At 40.8% G+C, this 21,765-nt stretch overlaps 1 long non-coding RNA gene across 1 annotated transcript; it reads right to left on the bottom strand.

The window, feature by feature from the left end:
• Positions 1-5,851: 5,851 nt before the first annotated feature.
• On the bottom strand, positions 5,852-7,688 carry LOC122040036. The gene is made up of 4 exons (XR_006128481.1): positions 7,157-7,688; positions 6,965-7,071; positions 6,804-6,861; positions 5,852-6,202 (listed from the first exon to the last, which is right to left on the bottom strand). It is a non-coding gene; the product is annotated as an uncharacterized LOC122040036 (long non-coding RNA).
• Positions 7,689-21,765: the final 14,077 nt, after the last annotated feature.

The raw sequence follows: 21,765 nt of genomic DNA, 5'->3' as shown, positions 1-21,765 counted from the left end.
AGGCAAATCATCCGAAACAAATCTAATTAAACAAGATCTTTGAAGCTTTATGATTCTAAACCAAAAACCTACCTTGATCGGGTGTTTCCAAATGGCGTCGGCACTTCAATCCGGCTGATGTAGAGCAATCGGCCACTCTCCAGCAACCCAGTTGATGAGGAGGAACCATCGATCGATTAGGAACGCGAGTTAAGGCCCCTCGCTGTGCCCTAGATTCGGACCCCGTCAATCGCGTGCCCTAGATCAGCCCAAAGACGACCGCTTAGCCGGAGGTGGCTCATACTGCCACTCTTTCCCTCCTGGCGCCGCGACGAGGCCGAGATCGCTGGGGAAGCCATCAGCGTCGTGTTGTCCGCGCGCGTGAGAGAAAGAATAGAGGATCACAAGGGGAAGAACGACAACTACTCTCACACAGCTGATGGAATCTTTGCCCTAACCTCACGCGAAGGAAGATGGCCGGCGATCGCGAGCTCAACGTCGATGAGGTGAGAAATCGTCGGAGAAGGGTTGGGCAAATGAGTTGTCGGGGAAGAGAAGGCTTCGGCGATAATGGGGAGAAAGAATCGAGAAATTTTAGGAATTTAAAACTTAGGTAAGTTAATTAACCGCTAAGTTTATTTCTCAATCAACTCCTATTTAAGCGGTATTCCAAACAGGCCCCGCTTAACCCCACCGATTCATCTCCCCAAAATGAATCATACGGACTCCGTTTAAATCCCGAAAAATTTCTAAAAATTCCCGAAAAATTCAATAAGATTTTTCGTCCAATATTATTAAATTTTGTGATGTCTTACATTCTCCCCCCACTAATAAAAATTTGGTCCCCAAATTTATTGGTCAACTCAGGGATCCTCATCTAAGGGTAACCATCACGCAATATACTCATATACCACTCCATCTAAGTGTCATGAATAAATCTCCAACCTTAAAGAATGACTCTGTGGGTTATGAGTCCACCCTACTTCCACTACCCCCACTTTGTAATCTACCCACTTACGGAAAAATCAACCACCTCTAAAATCCAAAATCCACTATCAATAAATCCTCCAATACCTGTATAGAGCGCTTAGACTATCCATCTGTTTGAGGGTGAAAATCTGTATTAAAGCAAAGCTCCTAACCCAAAGTCTACTATAACCTCAGTCAAAACATAATGTGAAATCGCTGATCTCTATCCAATACAACCCTCAGAGCTATACTATAAAGTCCGGTATTCTCTCCACAGTACAATCTTAATACTCAATCCAAAAGAATCTGTCCTACAAATCGATAGCTAAAGAGTAAATCAGTCAACTCAACAATGATTACCCAAAGCATCATATCCTCTCAACATCCTGGGTAATCTCACAACAAAATCCGTCAAAACATGCTCCCAGCACCACTCTAGTATTCAAATCAACGGAGATAATCCTGCTAATCTCTGATATTCAGCCTCCACGTGCTGACACACTAGACATCAAGCTACAAAATCTGCGATGTCTTCCTTCATGTCGTTCCACCAATAAGAGTGCTCCAATGTCTCCACACATCAGGTGTCACTCGAATGTATTGCAAATCCAGATCAAGGTGTTTCCTGCAGTAACTCCTCCCGGATAAGACGTGACTCGAAACACACACAATCTCCCATAGAGATCTATGAATCTCATTCCCATCACACGATAATTCGATATACTGGCATGAGACTGCTCCGCTCATACTATATCGGAACTACACCAACTCCCAGATACGATACATCTGTGTAGAGTACAAATCCGTCTACACTAGAAAGCATAACTAAGACGGTGTAGTTATCTAAACTGATCTCACAAACATCTATCCAGGAAAATTCCATACTCTTCCTAGACAATCCGGTCAACTGCGTAAATGCTGGAGAAAACCCTCAATCAATCTCTAGTAATATCCAGCCAAACTAAAGGAAGCTGCGAGTCTCTGGTATAAACTACGACTACTTCCAACTGGTAACAACTTCTAATTCCCATGGATCCACTAATATCTCTCTACTAAAGGCAACGCGTCCCAGAAATCTCGCAGAAGACAATAACAATACGTACTACTAACTACACATATAGATGTTCCCGTCGAAACATCTCTAGAACTATGCGAAGCTAGTGTACGTGATCCACCTCGGATCGGGAATAGATCACAACATCGCCAATAAAGACAATGAAAACTGATCCAAACCCTAAAAATACCAAGTACACTGAGTCCATGTAAACATCTAGGCACGGTATGCCTAAATGGTAACACCAAGGACTCATAATGTACGTACCACAAGCTTACTCCACCATAAGATCATCAACAACAAGTCTGTAATCTAATCACCAACTACAAATCACTAAATCCATAAATATCACACAAGTGCTACTCCTCATGTCTCTATCAACCTCAAACACCAAATAGTAGACCATCAAACCAAATATCCACCAATAGATCATCAAAAGGCCATCTATCACCACATCTGATCTCCCAATATCCACCAAACTCCAATCATCCTCAACATCAATCAATCATACCAGATAGTCCTCTAAACAAAGATAGAGTAAAAGAAAAGCATCCAACCCTCAACACCTATTGCCAACAAACTAAATGTATCCATAAAGTCTGTCAAATCTCATCATCTCATCCTTTCTGATAATCAAATATCCATAGTAAAAGAATATCAATCTAAAGTCAAAGGGTCACACAATCTCCTGACTAAGAGTCTACCTATCAAGAGAGTATCTCCACCACCCTCATAATCATCCTATATATGTCCCTCAACAAATATCGATAAAAGGTCGAACCCTCTAATATGAGATATATACCACAAGATCTGGTAAAATGATCACGTGGTCAAGGTCTTAAGTCACCTGATAGAGACAATGTTAGCTGAGTCGTCTAACCATTGTCTTGTACCCCATCAAACGGTGATTGCTCCACCCTGAGGCTCAGTAACCTCCACTATCGAGCAATGAACACAAAGATAGAGGAACGCTACAACTAAACAACTGATCAAAATATCTGTCAATCGACGCTCTACCCCTCGAAGATCATCATATGAAATTACACCTAGTTACGGTCGGACCTCCTAGGTATTACTCCACTAATACCACTTCCTCCGCACCATTGCGGGGTATATATCACTAAGTACATCATGGATATTTAATCATATCCAATAGTTCCACGAGTCAGAATCTCCCATGGAACAACGTTAGGTGAGTCGACTGATCATCGCCTTATAATCCATCATGCTAACGAAGAAGTAGAGAACTACTCTCTCTCCAAACACCTCCAAGAGATCACTAAGTGACGACCTGATCTCCAAAAAGCATTCTCTGCTTCTTCCTTCACGTGGTACCGGGTCACGTAAAGATTAAGCAGCTAACTTCAACTCTCTCACACTGGTACAAATCATATATCTCAATGTACTCTCCAAATTATACACCCTAGTAACGACTGTATCTCATACACTTTTCCACATCAGTGGGGTATCCTATCCGAATGTACCTTCTAAGTCAACCAACTAAGTACAGACAGTCCATGGTTGCAGTCCCCATGGAATAGGATACATCGATCCTCTATAGACTGACCAAGCTGACAATGGTATACAACTAACTCAGTCCTCCCCACGACGGTACAAGTCACATACTCAAATGTGTCTCCCAAAATATCTAACCAAGCACATGTATCTCAAAGATAGAAATCTCTAAAAATAGAGTAAGTTGATCTCCTACTAATCGAATCAACGTGAATAAATCGATCAACTACTATATGATCCATCAAGAGTATACCAATCCTCCACTAATCAAACTAAGGTAAATGATACACAACTACCCAAGTCAACAAGGGTAAATCGATCCTCTACCGACCAAACTAATAGGATCACGAAACCAACTAAGATAGTCAAACCCCAACTGTCCAAGTCAACGAGGGTAATAAGTCAAACCATAACTACACAAGTCAACCAAGTAAATCAATCCTCAACAGGAGTAAACCGGTACTCTACTAACTGAGTCAACATGGGTACATAGATACCCTCCACTATCCAGCTAATAATAACAGAGACTGGTATGTGACTCTAAATCTCAACCAACTAGTAGTAGACACTAAACTACTGGTAGTATGATATGATGAATTCCCTGAGACTGTAATCCTTGATCTCCAGTAGGTCAATCGTGATCAGTGATTGACCCAACACATGACATGCATGCTACAATCAATTAGGCAAGCACTAACAAAAGAGTACTAACACATGTCATAACGATCAGAACAACCATGCATACGTACTAACAAAATGCAAGATAACAATATGCAAACATACCTCCTAAAGCCTGGAGATGTCCTGCTGCTGCTTGGTCCCAAAACCCCAAAAGTCACATCAAGAAAACCGAATCACGAAATCCAAAACACGAATAATAGGCATCGTACCTACTCTGATACCAAAAATTGGTATAAGATAAATCTCGAAAATCCAAAACGCATAGCAAGTATCGTAAACCTGCTCTGATACCACTAATTTGTCACACCCCCAAAGGAGTCCCTGTCATACAAAAATCCGACAGCATCTTCCCTCTACTGGTGACAATATGAAGCATCACTACAAACAAAATATACATCAGCCACATGCGGCTGGAATATTTATATACACAACCACGCAGTTATAATAACAGCCCACACGGCTGGAATGAAACAATCACAACCACGCAGTTATATATAAAACAGCCCACACGGTTGTACAAAACAAACCAACACAGCGGAAAAACATAAATACAACGTCAATACCGGCTAAGCTTTATACAACAACCACACAACACAAATAAATACAATGCATGCCAACTAAAACCATAAGATAGCCATATGGCTATACATAAATACAATGCCAAAATAAGAAAAGAATATACAAAACCAAAACGACCTTCGGATGTGACGTAGGACACGGCAGACAGGATACTCGAGCGACACTCCAACCATCTACCGAAACATAAAGATATACACGCGGTGGTGAGTATAGGTAACTCAAGGGTAATAGAAAAGATAAAGCATGGACTATACATAAACATGGAGATCACAAGTATACAGTCTCAATAGGAATAAAGAACACGATCATACTATCATAATCAACGCACCTAAACATAATCGATATAATAACCTATATATAAACTGTATAAACCACAACTAATATAACGACAGATACATACGAACTGAATCGACATACGGTACAACGGTCGAACTCACCGGATCCGCAATGCATATACCCGCGACACACTGCAATATAAGTACGACTACATATACATGTAAAATAAATGACATGTTTGCAGCATGGCAACCAAATGCAACAACCATATCTCAATCAAGTGCAACAACGACAATCGCAACTAGTATCTACTAGGCATGTATGCAAACGCAGATGCACCGCGCATCAAACGCAGGAATAATAGCTGCGTATGATGCTCCACGGTCACCCCGACACCTCTCCGCACACGACCCCGGTGTGGCCGAGAGGCTTGGTCCGTGACGATCAGATTACCCTCCACCACTATATAGTGGTCGAGGCGACAATCCACTAGTAGTATCTAACTACATAAGATCGTGGTCCTCGACCGCTCACAACGCCGGATCTCACTAAACCTCGCGACCGGGTGGCACGCCAGACGAGCGAATCGCCTACCACTACCCATGAGGTGGCGGGTGTAAACCAAACTGATGACTCTCTCAACCACAAGGGAGATAATGGTCATCAGATGCAATGAATGATGAACATGATATATATATATAATCATCATCCATGCAACAACCCCAAACCTCATAAATACCTCCAACAAGAGTATAATCGTCATGATACCTCCACGTATCCCACCAAACATATGTACACACTACACATGTATAATTAACCAAAAATCTCCAATAATTCTACCAGACACATGTACACAAAATATAAGCACAATCAACATGTATCCTCCAGTAAAAACATAACAGACCTGTGTATATACCTCAATCATACAATCAACACAACTCCTCCGAAGGTACGTGACAAACATAAGTATCATGCAGGAAAAACAGCAACCGATCATGATATAAGATAAAGTAGCCTAATTCATCCAATAATAACCATGCACTAAGTACAAGAAAACTACATAGAGGCCAAGGAAGAAATACCCGCCTTGATACGTAGATCGTGTCCAGAATAAATCCCACGTCGTGATAATCATCCCATATCAAGGTCCTGCATCAATCAATATATATATATATATATATTTTATTTAGCTAAATTCATATGAATTAAAATAGCTAAATAAAATCCCTACCCAATCAGGATAACTCCACCCAAATCTGATCTTTGATTAATCCTCCAAATAATCCTTGATCACACTCCTTCTAGATCCCAACATAATCCATATTCTATTAATCAATCCAAAACTCATTAATCAACACATCTTAAATCCAACTCACATAATTCATCATCAATCAAACACTAATCCACACTCATCATAAATCTCCTAATCATAAACTAAACACCCCACATCTAATAATCAATCTAATGATCCCAATGACAAACATGAATTCATGATATTCATCCACCCTACATAATCTATCATTTAATCCATGACTTCGCACAATCAAACACTCATCAACCAAACTACACAGATTACAACCTTAAATGAAATATGATACACGCTATATTAACCCAATACCATCATCAACACTCCACCAATTCATCATCGAAATGCAAACTGACTTCCAATTCCATAATGAAATCAATACAATGCACTAAACAACCATGAATTTATTTCACACTAAGAAGAAAACTAGTGGTAGACTCTTACCTTGAGGGAAGGCAGCAAATCCAATAGCTCAACAGTGCTACACTCCACTGTCCAGAAACTACAACAGTCAAGCATACACCAACTCTTCTAAGTATCAATCCAGAAAAATGGAATATACAGCAAAGGAGTTGCAGAAAACCTAATCCACAATACCAACTCACCTCAACAGAACCTCCATCTTACCCAAAACCTTCACAGCTTCAAGAATTGGGAAAAGACAGTGATTGACAACAGAGGAGGTCCACAGAACAATGATCCATTGCTTCATCTAATCCCGAATCAGGCAAATCATCCGAAACAAATCTAATTAAACAAGATCTTTGAAGCTTTATGATTCTAAACCAAAAACCTACCTTGATCGGGTGTTTCCAAATGGCGTCGGCACTTCAATCCGGCTGATGTAGAGCAATCGGCCACTCTCCAGCAACCCAGTTGATGAGGAGGAACCATCGATCGATTAGGAACGCGAGTTAAGGCCCCTCGCTGTGCCCTAGATTCGGACCCCGTCAATCGCGTGCCCTAGATCAGCCCAAAGACGACCGCTTAGCCGGAGGTGGCTCATACTGTCAAGATCCGACCACTCTTTCCCTCCTGGCGCCGCGACGAGGCCGAGATCGCTGGGGTAGCCATCAGCGTCGAGTTGTCCGCGCGCGTGAGAGAAAGAACAGAGGATCACAAGGGGAAGAACGACAACTGCTCTCACACAGCTGATGGAATCTTTGCCCTAACCTCACGCGAAGGAAGATGGCCGGCGATCGCGAGCTCAACGTCGATGAGGTGAGAAATCACCGGAGAAGGGTTGGGCAGATGAGTTGTCGGGGAAGAGAAGGCTTCGGCGATAATGGGGAGAAAGAATCGAGAAATTTTAGGAATTTAAAACTTAGGTAAGTTAATTAACCGCTAAGTTTATTTCTCAATCAACTCCTATTTAAGCGGTATTTCAAACAGGCCCCGCTTAACCCCACCGATTCATCTCCCCAAAATGAATCATACGGACTCCGTTTAAATCCCAAAAAATTTCTAAAAATTCCCGAAAAATTCAATAAGATTTTTCATCCAATATTATTAAATTTTGTGATATCTTACACATGTACCCATAGGACTAGTTTTGAGCATCTCACCAAAACCCTAGGCTTACCTTGCTTGTATTTGACAAACATAGAAAGGGGTGAGATGTATAGGCCACTTGCCTAAGACTTAAGATGCTTAATTCAGTGCATCGATATAAGTCTGGGCGTTAAATACAAAATATACATTAATCAAGTTAAGGTTAAACTTAACTTGACTAACCAAGTGAAAGCTGCTATCTTCTGATAAGTCAGTTAGTAACAAACTGGTTAGACATTTGATTTAATGTCAGGTTCAGGGGGAGAAATAAAACTACTTCAGTTTTTCAAATTGATTTTTAAAACTTAATTTTTAAAATCAAAGTTTAAAATCACCCTGGTTAAAAGTGTGAAAATTCTTTTTGTGATGAATCAAAAATTTTTTTCTTTGAAAACTAAACTTTTCAAGTATTTTAAACCATGGTTTTAAAACTAGTACTCTTGAACTTTGAAAATTTAATTCTGGAAAAAGAATTTTACAAAATTTTTTGAAAACTCCTTTGTTTTAAAAATTATTCTACTTTGAATATTTTTAGCAAATATTTTCAAAATTTTAAAAATTTTTGAAAATTGAATTTAAAAATTTAGTTCTTAAAATTTAATTTTACTTAATTTTGACAATTTAATTTGAAAGTTAAATTTTACAAAAATTAGTTTTAAAAATTTCTTTGTTATTGAAAATTGAGGAAATTAGATTTTTCAAAACTTAAGTTTACAAACTAAGCTTCTCAAAATCATTTTCCTTAATTTTGAAATTTGAATCTTTTACAAACTTAGTATTGAAAAATAAATTTCAATCAGTTTTGAAAAATAGATTTTTCAAACTTAGTTTTGGAATCTAAAATCTAAAATCTAAAAGCTAAAAGCTAATGCTTTAAACAAGTTTTCAAAGGTTTAAACTCCCCCAGATTAACTTGACATTATTTATTATTTTGTCTGAAGTCTGTATTTATGCTTACTTGACATTAGTTCTTTTGATGAATGACAAAGGGGGAGGGTTAGGTGGTTAAGTTAGCTAAACCAAACTGAAAATACACACTAACTTAAAAACCTTGTAAATGCATGTTGTTTCTTGCATATGTTTTCACTAACTTAACCAGGTTGTCATTCCATCAAAAAGGGGGAGATTGTTGGTGTGGTTAGCACTAACGATTTAACCCAGGTTTTGATGAATGACAAATCAGGTTAAGTTAGTTTGTTGTTGTCTGATGTAACGACCACCCTTCTTACCACTACTACAACTCTCTAAGAGTGACCGTTACTTAACTACTAACTCTACTTAACCGGTACGCTACTCAACTACGAGAAATCCCTACCGAAAAATTTCGGCAGAATCTCCCCTGTACCGGTGACCAAATCAACAATACAAACAGTGTATACTCAGCCACAGGCGGCTGGAACATATAATCACTCAACCACGCAGTATAATAACTCAATAAGAAGAATGAAACTACTCTAGCAATAGTAAACAGATAATACTCCAACAATAAAACATAACAAAGTGCGGAATAGACTCAATTACAATCTCAACTTCATCATAGCATTAAGGAGAAAAGAAAAGGAAACTCTAATCAGGTAAGTTTTAACAACTCCATAGCAAACTCTTGATCTCTCCATAGTCCAGCCATCACACACCTTCACCACCACCACCTTGTCGCCTTCCTTTCATACCTTAGCTTTTCCTTTATCTGCAGTAGGAGGAAATGCAGTCTATAAGCATAAAGCTTAGTGAGCGCTATCTACTCACAAAAACTCGATATGCATGTATACAAATAAAAACATGCTAAAACTGAATGCTAACATATAAAGCTACTCATGCTCATAAATAGCAAAGAAATCAACTAACAGAAAAGCTAACATGTATAACTACTCATGCTCATAAATAGCAAAGACAACATACTAACTGATATACTAAACATGTGTAGCTAATCATGCTCATAAACTAATAAAGAAAGCAAACTAACTGAAATGCTAACATATAAAGCTAAACATGCTCATCAACTAGCAAATAAATAACATGTAAGAAACTAAACATGTAAAAGCTGCTAGCATAAAAGAAAGCTAAACTTGCTGATCTTTAAAACAAAGTGAAACTTACTTCATTTACTCTAAATTTATTCTTTTATTTCACTTGTTTAAAATTTATACTTTAATACTTGAAAATAATAATCAACTTCTCTTGGGCCCGGCATTGTACCACTTCGCGCGCATTCTTAATAAGAATCGAGGTAGCTAATCCCGAAACTACTAAGATACTTCTAGGCCTTGTGCCTAGGGGCAACTTGGAGCCCATCCCTTGGACCTTGTGTCCGGTACATGCCCTTTAAAAGTAAAATACTTATTATCTTATTTACTTCTTCTTTAAATGCCTTGGCATTTTAATAAGTACCTTGTGTGTCAAAAATCCCTAAAGTCTTAACTTTGGGATCTACTTAAGCCCTTGGCCTTTTCTTTCTTTTCTTTATCTTTCTTATACTTTTCTTCATCTTTCTTATACTTTTCTTAAACCCAAAATACTGTTAGGGTATTTTCCATATGCATCTATGAGTGACACTAACTAGGTAACACACAATCATGCATATTGAAATAGCAAAGAAACCTAAATCTATATTTTGCCTCAAACTAATCACCTCAAGCTAGTATACAAAAAGAAATCTAGAACCTTAATGCTTTAAAAGAAAGGTTGCTCATGTTATTCTAATAGCAAATGAGAAATACTGCTCGTGCACTACTAATAGCATAAATGAAAGCTGCATTTGCTAAAGAACTAAACTAAATCTGCACTTAATGAAATCTGCATTTAATGAAAGAAATCTGCACTTAAAATTCTGCACGCTAAGCTAACAGAATTCTGCTCTATAAGCTCTAAGATTGCCTCGGCAATTAAACAGTGAGCTAAAGTGTATAGTAGCTCCAAAGGTTGTTCACACTTAGTAATTTAACACAAAACTAAAGCTAGTTAAGGTCACAAACAACCTAAAAAACTGAAACAATTTCATACTTTAGGAACCTAAAGATTGAGACTAATTGTTCATAACACATGCACCCAAACTAAATCTGAAACCTAATACATAAAACCGAATCTGATATGAAATTCAGTCTACTAATTTTATAATGGCAGAACCTCAATTCAAATCATCTTTAGTCTAAATTCAAAGGATTCAGTGCATGATTAGCATCTAGAACTTGTAATACAAAACCGTATGCTTACAGGATAAGGAATCAATTCACATAACAGTCATCAACAAAAAAAGTAGACAACTCAATTTCCTTGGCAGTTTTCAACTTTCCAAAAACCAACTCAAGCTAAAACCTGCTGGGATTTTCAAACCTATGTAAAGCTTGGAATTTCTCTTAAACTTCTAACACTTCAATACTAAGGTAAAAATTAACAGAACGTGGCTGATAATATTTATGGAATTCCTTCTAATATGAACAACAATTCATAAACAGATGCAAGCTAATATAGCATGGCAATTGATATTGAAAGAAATACCATTCTAAGGAACTAAAACTCCATTACCCGAAGCTAACATAACATTGCAGCTTGATATTAAATGAAATCTTCTACTGTAATAAAATCCAACACTAAAATAATCATAAAACTAATCTCATTAACAGTAGCTTGACAGTTCATTCACAGTTTCTAACCATACTTGTGCTGTTTTGAATCACATCTCAACTTCAACATAAGCATATCATTCCTTATATTAGGTATTTACCAATCACCTCTAACACCTTTGGCTGTCTTTTCCCATGCAAAACATACAAACCATCCCCTGCCTATTGTAGACACAAAAGAATACTAGAAGCTTTAAGAGAATTTGCACTGTTTCAATTGTTGCTCACGCCTACCACAACACTAAGAAGCTAGAGGATAAATGAGAAATCCAACTATCTGCTTGGAATAAAAAAAGCAATTCGGGTTTGTATAGCAGCAAAAGAAAACGAAAGGGAAAATATAAGCATAAATTCTGAATTCTGCTACAACCATATGCCTATCAAACTTGAACTTTACCATTCATAATCCTTCTTTGAAACCCACTAAGAACCATTACTAATCAGAGAACCAGAACATCAACAGATTGAAAATCCTTCCAGAGTAATAATTGCGAAGAAGTAAAACCTATTAAAATTCCTCTCTTGACCCTATTAAACTCTCGGCAACAACATGGCAGCAAACAAAATCCCTAAATTAAGCAACAAGGTCCAAAAAAATTAGGCACAAGCTAAACAACAAAACCCTTTTCCCTTTTCTTTGAAGCACACGGCAACAAACAGATCCAAAAGCTGAAATGCAAGAAAATTCAAGCAAAGCTTCGGAAACAAAGAAAATAACAAGAAATAAATCTCGGAGCTATCCTACTGCAGGTGAGTAGCAACTCACCTTCGTTTTCTTGGACTTACAACCGAGAAAGAGAGGTTCTAGGGTTTCGGAAAGATGAAGATCCCCGGCGGCTTCTTTGCATCCGCGTGCTCTCCACGGCGAGAAGGTCACGGTTGAGTGAAGACCGGCCGGAAAAAAGGCCTAGCTCCGTCGCCTACTCCGCCGTTCGCGAGAGAGGAGAAAGGGAATTTCGGGAGAAATTTTAGGTTTTAGGAAAAGGATTTAAAACTTATACTCAAGGTTATTTTCGTTTCCAACTATAGCTTAAATGGAATTTTTCTCCTTCTTTAATAACAAACAATCGCTAGCACACTTGGTCAGCCTGGCTTTAACCAAATCAGAGATCTTGGGTTCGATTCCTCAGCCGCGCACTTTTATTTCCAATTTATTTTACTGTTCCTAACTACTACTTAAATATATATCGCTCCATATATGATTAACAAATCGAGCGCAGCTTGGTTGGTTGGGCCGGTTTTGCTTGGGTCCAGGGTGCTGGGTTCGAAACCCAGCTTCTACAACCCTTTTTTTTTTATTTTAGTTTATTTTTAAAATTATTCTCCTTGGTAAAAATACCAAACGAACTCCAAAAATTGCATAAAAATACTCTAAAAATTTCTAAAAATCTTTAGAATTTTTCTATAGCATTTCTAAATATTTTTGAATTATTTTTGGGGCTCAAAATGAGGAAATTTGGGTCGTTACATCTGACACTTTGATCGAGTGTGCATGAGAAGTCCAGACAGGTCGACGGGCTGACCGGATGTCTGGCACGAAGCCCAGCTAGGTCAACGGGTTGATCGGATAGCTGGCACGAAGTCCAAGCGGGTCGACGGGCTGACCGAATGCTTAGGCACGAAGTCCAGCTAGGTCGACGGGCTGACCGGATAGCTGGCACGAAGTCCAGATGGGTCGACGGGCTGACCGGACGTCTGGCAGGTAAGTGAGGTAAGTCACTGGAGGGGAGTGACTGCGAGGACGCGTTCCCGACTTAGATCCATTTCGGATATCTAAGTCAAGATCGTGACTAGATTCCGGTCTCGGAAAGACGGAATCTAAGTCATTCTCTTTTCTGATTCATACTCAATTTTGCTTATCTATACAACTGTGCTAACAATCTGTGTTGCAGGGTATATTTGCCTCAGACTAACCTTTTCTTGTAGGAGGAGGACTTTCTGGAGAAGAGGGGTCCGGGCGCCCGGAGGTCCAGGCGCACGGAAGGGATCCGGGCGCCCGGAGGTGAATTCTATCCAAACCAAGTCGTCGCCATGTGGAGTTCGCTGATTAGACCTGCTACGTCGCACTAGGGCGCCCGGAAGGGATCCAGGCGCCCGGAGCAGCATATAAAAGAAGCCCCAGGGGTGGAGCTTCAAAAACAATTCATCATCTCAGAACTCATAGACTGCTCTTGCTCTGTTGCTCTGCGCTCCAACGATGCTAACGAAGCTCCGATAATGTGCTCTTGTCCTTGTGGTTTTCTTTCTATCAGTATAGCTTTGTTTTAATTTCATTAGCATTCATTGTACTATTTTTTGTAATCATTATTTCGAATTGCTAGTGAATTGCCCAACGAAAGTACTCACGGAGTACGGGCCCTCGAGTAGGAGTCGTCACAGGCTCCGAACGAAGTAAAAATTACTGTGTCTATTGTTTTAAAATTCCGCTACGTTTAACTCTCTTTAACACTACTTTTTAAATCGATATTCACCCCCCCTCTATCGACGTTTCATGATCCAACACGAAGGGCATAACATTATACCAATAAGTACCTTCAAATGTTATAAAACTGACCTTTTCTTGATCCTCTTTAGCTAGGTGGACCTGATGATAGCCTTGATAAGCGTCTAGCATAGAGATGTACTCACACCCAGCAGTGGAGTCTACTAGTTGATCGATCCTGGTTAATGGATAATAATCTTTTGGGCAAGCCTTGTTGAGATCCCGGAAATTAATGCATACTCGCCATTTGTTTCCTGGCTTAGAGACTAGCACCACATTAGCTAGCCAGCTAGGAAATTGTACCTCCCTGATGTAACCAGCCTCCATGAGTTTAGTTATTTCTTCCTTGATGATTTGGTTTTACTCCGCGCTAAAATTCCTTTTTCTTTGCATGACCGGCCGGGCGTCTGGGAAGACATGAAAAGAATGCTCTATGACTGCAGGAGAAACGCACGAGACTTCTTTGGGCGTCCAGGCAAACACATCATTATTCTTCTTTACGCATTGCACCAGTTCAGCTTTCAGCATAGACTCAAGATCAACCGCAATATATGTAGTAGCTTCAGGTCGAACGGTCTGAATATGAACTTCTTCCTTTTCTTCATAAACCAGAACAGGCTGCTTCTCCTGAATGACATTGACTTCCATTCTTTGTATCTTTCGGGCAGCGTTAGCTTCAGTCCGAACTCTCTCTACATAACATTTTCAAGTTGTCTTCTGATCACCTCGCACCTCCCCGACCTGGTCATCAACAGGAAATTTAATTTTTTGATAAAAAGTAGAAATGACTGCCCTAAACTCGTTTAGGGCCGGTCGACCCAGTATCACATTATAAGAGGATGGGGCGTCCACCACCATGAAATAAGATCTCCTCCTTCTCATCAGAGGCTCCTCCCCCAGAGATATGGCCAACTTTATTTGACCCAGCGGTTGTAATTCGTTGCCCGTGAATCCATATAGAGGAGTTACCATCTATTGAAGTTCACTCGGGTCAATCTGTAATTGATCGAAAGCCTTCTTGAATATAATATTGACAGAACTGCTCGTGTCTATGAAGGTACGAGAAATAGCATAGTTGGCTATCACGGCTTTGATAATCAGGGCATCATCATGGGGTATTTCTACCCCCTCAAGATCTCTAGGCCTAAAACTTATCTCAGGACTAGCTGCTCGTTCCATACTGTATCCTACAGCATGAATCTCTAGTCTCCGTGCATGTGCTTTCCTGGCCCGGTTATAATCCCCATCAGTGGGCCCGCCTGCAATCATATTGATATTGCCCTGAGCGGCATTACTCCTGTTTTCTTCTTGTCGAGTTGTCATGGCTTCAGAAGGAGCCTTTTCCGACACCTGGCTTGTACCGACCGGGGTAGGCAATGCATCCTACCGAGGCTCGACCGGACGATATTCCAATTTGAGCGGACTTTGCTGTCTAGGGTACTGTTGCCGATAATAATTTTGCCTTTGGTAGTGCTCCCTATTAGCTCGTTTATTTCTTAAAACAAAACAGTCTTCAGTATGATGACTGCTAGTTTTATAATAAGTGCACCATCTTCTTGATGCCTCTGGCTGTATCTCTATATGTTGTATTGCCTGTGGACGATATTCTGGCTGACGATGAGGTGGATGAGTCGCTCGAGGCCCTCTTGGTGGAGGAACAGGGGCAGGAGCTTTCTCCTTAACCAGGGTAGGAGAAGAAGTAATGCCCTCCTTTTTGCGGGCGGCTTGAGCTTCTTCCACATTAATAAATTCAGTAGCACGCTCAATCAAGGAATCAAAATTAACAGGAGGATTTCTCACTAAGTCTTTAATGAAATCATTATAATTTAAACCCTGAGAGAAAGCGCTTACTAAGATTTCAGTAGTTGCATTAGGCACATCGATAGCTACCTGATTAAACCTTTTGATGTAGGCACGGATGGACTCTTTGGATGCTTGCTTAATTGAGAATAGACTCCAAGGAGTCTTATTATACCTCTTGTTACTAGAGAAGTGATGTAGAAAAACTTTCTTGAAATCTTTAAATTTTCGGATAGATTTTTCTAGCATTCTCTTGAACCAGCGTTGTGCAGCTCCTCCAAGTGTAGTAAGAAACATTCGACATTTCACTTTGTCAGAGAATTGTTGTAATAATGCTACATTCTCAAATTTTAATAAATGATCCTCTGGATCTGTAGTCCCAGTGTACTCACCGATCTGAAGATTTTGATACCGCTTAGGAAGCGGATCATCCAGTACGCTCTGAGAGAAGGGAGAGATGATTTTTTCTGGTGAGCTATCACTAGTTATTATTTTAATCTTACGCTTTTCTCTGTCTGGTGCTTCGCCAGAGGATTCTTGAAACACAGGCCTTCGTCCTCCATGTTCCATGGGAGTACGAAGAAAGGCTCGTGGACGTCGCGTCAGAGAAACTGCAGCTGGAGGAAAATATGCATGTTCCTCCTCTTCCGACTCCTTTCCTTTCCGATGCTCAGTAGTTGAAATCGCTAGATTATGAGCTATTGGCAGAGTAGCTCCAGTATGAGCTTGAAGTTGTTGTTGTTGTTGTTGCAAGGCTTTTTGCACATGAGAATTAATGAGGAAATCCAGATCCTCACGGCTAATGGTGAGTAGATTTGATTTTCCAGCCTCTTCCATCTTGTAGTCTCAGATTCAGGTGAAGTTTCCCACAGACGGCGCCAAATTTGATCCTGTCTAAGAAACTTGATAAGACGGAGAGCCGGGAGAAAAAACCTACCGCTGGTGAAGAATAATACCTGTAGAACAACGATCCGAGAAACCCAAAGCGGATCGGGAAAAATAGAGTCACCGAATGCCCTCCTTGCACGAAGACCCGATGACGAGAGAGAAATCCAATCGAAGAGAAACCAGATTCGGAGCTTCCGAGACTTCCTGCGCACAAGAGACCAGCCAACACTACCGTCAGTGACCTAAGACCGGGGTGGGAATCCCTGGCTAGGCCCTCCGACGCTCAAGTTAGTGATCTCTCTTGGTGTGGAAGAAGGAAGAAGAAGATGACCAGTAGTTGAAAATTAGGGTTATGAATGTGCGCAATGATGTGAACTTACCTCGCCAACGGAGAGGATTCCCCTTTTTATACCACTTCATATAACCTCCGTAGTCATGAAGTGGACCCCGGTTTGTTAGAGTTTGTTATGAGATGACGTAAGCTACGTACTTGTGGTAAATGCCTATTAAGGAATCTTTTTTGTACCCCAGATATACCTTCTTTGTCGTCTAGTACCTGTAAAATAGTCTAAAAACACATTTCCCGCCAAAATATATAACACCTGTTATACAATCATATACTGCAAATATCTTCATTAACCATTTTATTTAAAATATTTGCTTCTATTATGTTTCACAGGTCCTTTAAAGTGTTTCTATCGTTTCTACTTGCCTCTCCTGTTTTTGCTATATCATAGATAGCTTAATATAACATTGTCCCTTGTATCTGTTGAGGATGAACTTAACTAGGTTTGATCAATTATCATTACCTCTCATGAGGCTCCTTGGGTAATGCCTGTCCGTGCCCTTCTGAGTTTGTTATCCCAACTAGCACTGGGCTATATTTCGTCAAGTATGTTATCTTGATCAATATTGGTATATCTTTTCAAGGTATTATTCGGGCTGACCGATATTGGTCTTCCTCCATTGAGGTATATCCCGGCTGATCTTAGCCAACCTCCTTGGAGGCCCATACCCCAACTGATATTGGCCTACTTCCTTTGAGGCATATACCGGCCGATATTGGCCTACCTCCTTAAAGGCATGTCTCGGTCAATACTGGTCTATTCACTCGGAAGTATATCCTGACCGATATTGGCCTTCCTTCTTAAACACATGTCTCGATCGATATTGGTCTACCTCCTTTGAGGCATTTGCCGGCCGATATTGGCCTACATCCTTTGAGGTATATCCCGGCCGATATTGGCCTACCTCCTTTGAGGTATATCCCGACCAATATTGGCCTACCTCCTTTGAGGTATATCTCGGCCGATATTGTCCTACCTCCTTTGAAGTATATGTAATGACCCGCCTTCTACTAACTAGGCTGTAAGGTTGGACCGTCACAATATGCTGGGCTAACTATTTGAAAGGTGCAGAAAAGCTGAACTAATTTAAAACTTTGCTAACTAATACAAATTCTTGATGCTACATGTGCTAAGGGATGTATCCTAAGGTAGCCATGACATATCCTACATCCCCTATGGTCGAAATCTGAGTTAAAAGGGTTTCCTGGTCGATACCCAGTTTCCCAATCGATTCAGACTACTCTCAATCGATTGACAACTGTTGGATCGATCCGTTGATCGATTCAGATTTCTACTGTATGCGAAAACTTCGTTTGGATCGATCCGCTGATCGATCCAGACTTGTCGATCAATCCAGTGATCAATTCCAGAAGTCGCTGTTCGCTGCAGGACGTGACCGGATCAATCAGCTGATCGATCCAGGGCAGAAAAACTCCCCAATCGATTAACTGATCGATTGAGGGCCCCCAATTGATCGGTGGATCGATTGGGATTTCTGATTTCGCAGCTGGGCTATGATTTCAGCACTGTTTCGTGCCAAGATCACGTATATGAGTTCTAAAATGACTAGAAATCATCCTAACATCAAATAACTGGTACTCTAAGCATGGCGTAGATCATAGTTTACTAGTTCATGGTACTTAAACATACTAAGATGCGGAAAAGTAACTAAAATCTGAAATACTAAGTTCTTTAGTTGCTAGTTCCTCCAAAATCTTTATTCCAAGTTCCATCCACACACATCTTCATCGCATTGACCTCCAGCCTCCGCTAGTCCATCTTTCCTTTACCTTTATCTGCAGTATAAGGAAAAGAATATCTGTAAGCTTGAGAGCTTAGTAATAAATCATCTACCTCACAAAAACATGCATACGATGAAATCATGCTTTTAAAACATGCTATTTGAAATGTATGAATACAGAACATGTAAAAGCATAGCATGGCATACAAACAAACTAGTCATGGCAACAAGTGCTAACATAAGCTATCATATGTATCAATAGAAAACTAAACCGATACAAAACTGAGCTGAGCTAATTCTAAACTAATGCTGAAGCTGTACTGAATCCACATAACTATTTGTGAAGTTTTGAAAACTATTTTCATAAATAGATTAAAATAATAAACATGCTGCTGTTTGGGCCCGGCAACTGTACTTGCTGTGCGCGCATCCCTAACTAGACCCGGGGTTGCAAGTCCCGCATTTAGTAGGGTTACTAGGTTATCTAAACCTAGGGACGACTGTGGTGTTAGGACCAAAAGTAGCTAGAGGGGGGGGGGGGGTGAATAGCTCGTCGCGTTCGCTCGGTGCTTGGCGTTGCTCAGCGTTGCTTGGCGTTGCTTGTCTCTTCAAGAATATGCAGCGGAAAATACAGAAACAAATACACAACGCTAACACGGATGGTTTACTTGGTATCCACCTCACAAGAGGTGACTAATCCAAGGATCCACACTAACACACACACCCTCCACTAAATAAAACTCTCCTTTATGGTAACTACCAAGGGCGGAGAAGCCCTACAAGACTCAATACAAGAAGAGAGGGAAAGGATACAAGAAATACAAGCTTACAAGCTTACAATGAGTATAAACCCTAACCCTAGCTTCTCTTCTTGGCTTTGATCCGCCTCTTGACTTGGAAAACTTCCAAGATCCTTCAAGAACTGGCGATCTGAGCTTTGTGAGTGCTGTGGAGGAGCTGGCGAGAAATCTGGAGTGAATCGGAGAAGAGATGCTGCAGCCATTGCACGCCTGCAGCTATAAACGACGCCAACGGTCGGATCCCGATCGATTCAGATGTTCCCAATCGATCGGGGAGGCTTTGGATCGATCCATGGATCGATCCAGAGCGCCTCTGTGCTCTGGAAAAACGCCTGGATCGATCCACGGATCGATCCAGCGCTTATCGCGCGAAGCAGCCGCGTCCCAATCGATCCACCAATCGATTGGGACATCTGGATCGATCCATGGATCGATCCAGAGGCTTTCTGTTCGCTGGGAGAAGCCTGGATCGATCCACTGATCGATCCAGCTCCTGGATCGATCCACTGATCGATCCAGCTCCTGGATCGATCCCCTGATCGATCCAGCACTTGGTTTTTGCCCAAAACCCAGTTCCAAGACTCCCAAACCAACATCCGGTCAACTTTGACATGTTGGTACATCATGCCTAGCATCTGGTCACTCCCTTGACCTGCCAGGACTTCCCACCAAGTGTCCGGTCAATCCCTTTGACCCACTTGGACTTTTCTCATCGTGCCAAGTATCCGGTCACTTCCTTGACCTACTAGGACTTCCACCAGATGTCTGGTCAATCCCTTTGACCCATCTGGATTTCCTCGTGCCAAGTATCCAGTCAATCCTTTGACCTACTTGGACTTCTCAACACCAGATGTCCGATCAATCCTTGATCCATCTGGATTTTCCCTTGCCTGGCTTCACTCACCAGGGCTTCCACCTAGCTTCACTCACTAGGGTTTTCCATCTGCCTGGCTTCACTCACCAGGACTTTCCATCTGCCTGGCTTCACTCACCAGGACTTTCATACTGCCTAGCTTCACTCACTAGGACTTTCACCTGGCTTCACTCACCAGGATTTTCATACTGCCTAGCTTCACTCACTAGAAATTCCTTCTGCCTAACATCCCAGTTAGGACTTCCCAGTCAAGTATCCGGTCATCCTTGACCTACTTGACTCTTCTTCAATCAACCTTGCATTGTCAAACATCGAAACCCAAACCAAGACTCAAGCTTGGTCAACCAGGTCAACCTTGACCTGAGGGATGTTGCACCAACAATCTCCCCCTTTTTGATGTTTGACAATACCAACACTATCATTTACAATACCACATGTAAGTTAGGCTAATCCCATAGCCTAAACCTTCTTCATGCCACTAGGTAATGAATACATAAGTTAAGCCCTTCCTTCTCCCCCTAAGAGGGCAAACTCCCTCTAGGTAATGAAAGCCTAACTTACTCCCTTTCATTCTCCCCCTATTGGCACACATCAAACCATCTTTGAGCACACATCAACCCGTGCCTCAATTTTGGGCACTCTTCAACAAATGCCCCATTGTTGAAAACTCTCCCCCTGAAGAGTTGCTCATCGTTGTTCACAACTTCACTCGTTGTGACCAACACGATAATGAAGGCCCCATACCCTTCATTAACCTTAACCCTACATTCTCCCCCAATGTAGGCAAATGCCCATCCTTGAGCATTATCCACTTGAAGCCACTTGAACAATGAGGATATCCACTCCCCATTAAAGTTCAAACGCTCAACCTTGAGCATATTCTTAACGGAAGGTTGACCACCTTCCAAGGTTCATGAAAAATAATTTTCATGTCTTTAAAGAGTCCCTCCCCCTAAAGACATGGTGGTAACTTCTGTCATTGCACCAACAATGACTTGGAATCCCCAAAACTTTAGGAAACCCAATTTTAGAAGTTTTGAGGTTCAAATATTCAAAATTTGAAACAAACCTCAACCTAAACTTCAACTTAGCCTTCCTTAACCAATCCATCCTTGTTTTCACATGAAAACACCCTTTGTATGTATACAAATGTATTTTAGGGGTTTGGAATGGTTACCTAGACTCAAAGAGGTTCAAAGATGCTGACATCAAGCCTTCCCAGCCAAAATCAGCAACTTGGATCGATTGGAGTTGGGTTCCAATCGATTGAACCTTTCTGAATCGATCCACTGATCAATTCAGA

This window comes from Zingiber officinale, chromosome 2A, assembly GCF_018446385.1.
Source record: "Zingiber officinale cultivar Zhangliang chromosome 2A, Zo_v1.1, whole genome shotgun sequence".
Classification (NCBI taxonomy): Eukaryota; Viridiplantae; Streptophyta; class Magnoliopsida; order Zingiberales; family Zingiberaceae; genus Zingiber; species Zingiber officinale.
The sequence above is the reverse complement of the archived record's forward strand: the minus strand, read 5'-3'. Positions and strand labels throughout refer to the sequence as shown.